Below are 4,394 nucleotides of genomic sequence, written 5' to 3'. Positions count from 1 at the left end.
GGTCATTTCTCATGGGAGTCACCTGTGTGGGATGAAACTGAGGAACCAGCTGTAGTCACATTATATATGGGGTGAATCATACTGTAAGTAGAGATCATTGCTATTGCTGTTGTCCTGTCTACAGCATTCATATTTGACTCTCGAAGTATTATAATCAGTATCTCCTCCAAGCTTAAGACATAACTACTGTCTTCTACCTTGGTGTCTGCAAAATAATTCCCATGCTGAGATCAGGAGGATAGAGTAGGCAATGAATCCATCCATGAGGTTAATGAGGACCTTTGGAATTTGTAGCTTTCTGAATGGCAGGATCTTTGGATGGTTATGTTTGTGTGTGTGTTCTGTGACTGACCTTTGATCTAGTACTTCACCAAGTGGGGCAATAGAAATGCAATTTCAGTACTTTAAAATGGGGGTACTAGTCCCTAGAAGATTGTGTAATCCTCAAGAAGTCTAAATTTGAAGGAACTACTTACAATTTACACTAAGAACCCCCTGGGACAAGATCATATAACATTTTTTCCCAACGTACAGGAATGAGAACTTACATTCAGTGGTGCATAGCTGCATTGATAATTGATAGGTTTTGGAACTTGTAAGGGACACTGAACATAATAGGTAATTTTGGGAAATATTGTCCATGCAAGACCACAGGTGTGTTAATTCCTCAATTCTGTTTCTCTTATTGATGTTTTATTTAAGTGTATATATGTATTTTCATTCATTCATATATGAATATGTTTACTTATATGTTTGTTCACTTATTTATTTTTCATTTGTTAGTTCATTATTTTACTTACTATGATATTTATTTTTCAAATGAATATGAAAGTGTGAAGGAACTGCTTGCTTAAGAGAGTTCTAAAAGGGATTGAGTATTTTCTGAACAGCTGTTCATCTGTCCTGTTTAGAGTCACTGGCTCCCTGATGTACCTATGTTCCTCTTGACCTGGTGCAAACATTACTAGACGAACTTCCAGTGGAAGATCCAGAAATTCATTTCTACATGGTGGTCCATTCTGCAGACTCCAACTGTGGTAAGCAAATTTAAGTGCAAAATTACGGGTACTTGCAAAGTGCTTTACTTGGGTCAATGATGAGAACTCTTATGTCTTAAGAGAGATGGTGACAAAAATCTGTCATGGGTGGTGTCATCTGAGGCCCAGTAGGGTACAGTCTTGGAGAAGAGTGTTGGAAATTTGAATTTTTCTGCTGTAAAGGATTTTGTTTGAATGAACAACTACTTGAAGGAATCCTAAATAGCTTTTACTGTGGAAGGATTTCACCACAGGAAAGATATGCTCATAGTTTAGGCTTGTGATTTTTATCATATGTTACCATTAGAGGCTCTGTGGGTGGACTCACTCGCTCTGTTTCTCTCCTTGTTTTTTCAGTGAGATGTCTATGGGGGTTTGCACTGCCTCCTAATCAACTGAGGTGAGTGAGTTCTGTCTTCTTCCACAAATCTCAGAGCATATGGACTTTGGAAGAGAAAGTTATATTAACGAACATATTTTTTTTTTTAAAGAGAAGGGAAATTCACTCATCGATCTAAAGATGCAAATATCCTAAACAAACAGGAGCAAAATGTTCACCAGTAGAAAAATAACTCATTATAATAATGTTGACTTTATTCTGTTCATTCAAAACATCTACTGAATGTATTTACCATAGAGAAAAACTATGTTTTAATTTCAGAGGCTACAGTAAACACTGGAAGATTTCAATATATTTTATTTATTTTCCAATGGTATATCATTGTTCTTCATATTTTTTTTAAATTTTTTTAAAGATTTATTTATTTGTGCATACAGAACTGGGGTACAGGCCAGAGGCTCAGGGGCGGCGAGAGGCCTCACCAGAGACAGAGTGGGGAACAGAACAGGCAGATCAACGAAGTACACTGCTGAGGGGAGCAGCGGGTGGGCCAGGAGAGGTCTGCCACGCCATGTGGTCAACTCCGGGGCAGGTGGGAATTGAACCCATGCAGAAGTGGCTTTAGATTCTCAGTGCTGTGCTTTAACCCGCTGCGCCACCGGGGAGGGCCTATTTTTTTTTAACTGAAGTAATATTGGGGTGCCCCATCAGTCATTACCACCAAAGAGTACCTGCCACAAATGCTGGGTGACACCATTTTTAAGATAATAAGTTGTTTTTAGAACTATGAGAGCCTACGTTCTACTTGGGATGATTTCTCATGGGAGTGACATGGGATTGATACTATGAGTAGCCAAATTTTATGCATTATGTGGTGATCATATTTTAATTGGTGGTCATTATCATCATTCTGGTCGTGCATTAACACTCACATTTAACTACAAAACTGCTATGGTTAGTAACTCCCACATACGTAAAAGATGATAACCAGTGTTTTCCACATTGGTGTCTGTGAAATAATTTCCATAGTGAGACTCATGTCCCTAATATCTAGTGGGCATGAGATAGCTGAGAAATTAATTTAACCATGAGGTTAATGAGAACCCTCTTGAGTTCTTATAGTCAGAATGGCAGGGTCTGTGGGTGTGTTGGGCTACAACATGGCAATTGAATGACTTTGTTGCTTTTGGTTATGTTATTTATTTGTGACTGATCTTTGATATAGTATTTTGTGAAGCAGTGAGTAGTCATACAATTTCAGTACCTAACAATACATGTCCCAGAATATAGCATCTTCCTCAGTAAAGACTATATTTGTAATAACTACTTAGAATTTGTGCTGAGACTCCTCTGGGACAAGAAAATATGATATCACCTTTGCCTAAAATATAAGGGTGAGTGAGAACATACATCCTGATGGTGGATATTTACATTGGGAGGTGTTGGAATTTGTGAGGGACACTGAAAAGATAGGTAACTTTGGGAGACATGATATTATTTTCCATGCAAGGTTTTGTCTATATGACTGTAAGTGGACACCACTTGATGTTTTTCTAATACCAGATTTGCAAAGAAATAAATACCATGGATATTTGGAGTACTCGTGCTCATTAGACCTCAGCTAGTATGTCTTACCCATTATGTGTCTAGACAAGAAATGAGACTTCAGAGTCACTAGCAACATCATTTCTATTTCCTGACACAATATGAGAGGAGAGGGTTCTGACTGTGGAGGCCTTCTGCTAGAACTTCCCCTAGGAGGGATATCAAGAGAAGTTGGCCATCTCAGGGGATCCATGATGATTACTGATATGAACAGTATATGTTGTGGTTCATCAGCATCAGTATCTTCAGATTTTAGGCACTTATCCACAACACTTAATTATTGCTTACATAATTACTAATTTATTGATTATGCAATTGAAGACTAAAAATGCTGTATAAGACACAGTATACGGGTGATGGATAATTTTTTTGACAACTACCTCTCTCATCTCTACAAAGGAACTGTGGCCTTGAGAATCTCCTTTTGTCCTGCTGATCCTGGTACAAACTGACAGTAAAGTATCCAGCACATGGGCAACACATACTCATACTTTCTTTGGTATCTTCATTTCCAGAATGCAGTTGAGGTAAGTAAAGTAGAGACAAGAATACTGAGGTGTTCAGAGTGCTTAGTTGGGCCAATGATGAGAAAACATGGCTGAGGAGATGATGGCCAAACATCAAACTCTTGCAGGACTCATCTGAGGCCCCATCTAGGTGAAGATCCTGGATTCTGTGTTTCGTACCCCTGTTTGCCACCTTGACTAGAGGGACTATGGATGGAGGTATACAAAGGCTTGAGCACACAGTGTGATTCCACACATACTGTGGGGTGTCACTCCCATTGTATACTCAGGAATTAGGCAAGTTGTCTGAATCTTTTTATTGTCAAACCATTCTTAAATGACAGCATTCTTTATCTTTTACCCTTTTTTTGTGTTCCTCTGTCTTTCAGTGAGATGTTCTTTAGAAGACTTTTATGTGGCCATAATCACCCCAGGTAAGTGTACGTCTGCTATCAAAAATAAACAAAATAGACACTTTTGGACACAGGGAGAATCCAGTTAGTTCAATAAGTATATTCCATATCACTTGGAATCTGAAATACACATGGGATTGTGATTTCTCTGTCTAGTTTGGAGCTAGGGTCAGGGAGGTGTATACTTAATGCTGAAGTGGAGCAGTCTGGGAATGTAGGCCATTTCCCCTGCTGTGTCCCTGATGTGAACATTGAGGTCTGTCTGTAGAAAGTTAAGGCCAATTATCTGTAAGTTTGAGGAAGAGAATTGCTGGGAAAAGTTTTGGCATCTCAGAATCAGTTTCATTAGGAAAGGTTCATGTCCACAGTGTGCAGAGTGTGAGAAAGGAACATCTGTTCCATGAGTGTCTCTGAATAATACACTGATTATTTTATTCATCAAAATATCTGAAGGCCACCCCTGGGGCTTGGTAAGGCCTCCCAATGTCAATAC

At 38.8% G+C, this 4,394-nt stretch overlaps 1 long non-coding RNA gene across 1 annotated transcript; it reads left to right on the top strand.

Annotated features, from left to right (window-relative positions):
• The first annotated feature begins 939 nt into the window (after positions 1 to 939).
• LOC105854377 lies at positions 940 to 3,922 on the top strand. The gene is made up of 4 exons (XR_001146052.1): positions 940 to 1,037; positions 1,395 to 1,437; positions 3,382 to 3,509; positions 3,878 to 3,922. It is a non-coding gene; the product is annotated as an uncharacterized LOC105854377 (long non-coding RNA).
• The last annotated feature ends 472 nt before the right edge of the window (positions 3,923 to 4,394 follow it).

The sequence above is a fragment of the Condylura cristata genome, unplaced genomic scaffold (genome assembly GCF_000260355.1).
Source record: "Condylura cristata isolate star-nosed mole 26May11 unplaced genomic scaffold, ConCri1.0 scaffold00035, whole genome shotgun sequence".
In the NCBI taxonomy this organism is placed as follows: Eukaryota; Metazoa; Chordata; class Mammalia; order Eulipotyphla; family Talpidae; genus Condylura; species Condylura cristata.
This window is presented reverse-complemented; position numbering and strand designations above follow the sequence as displayed.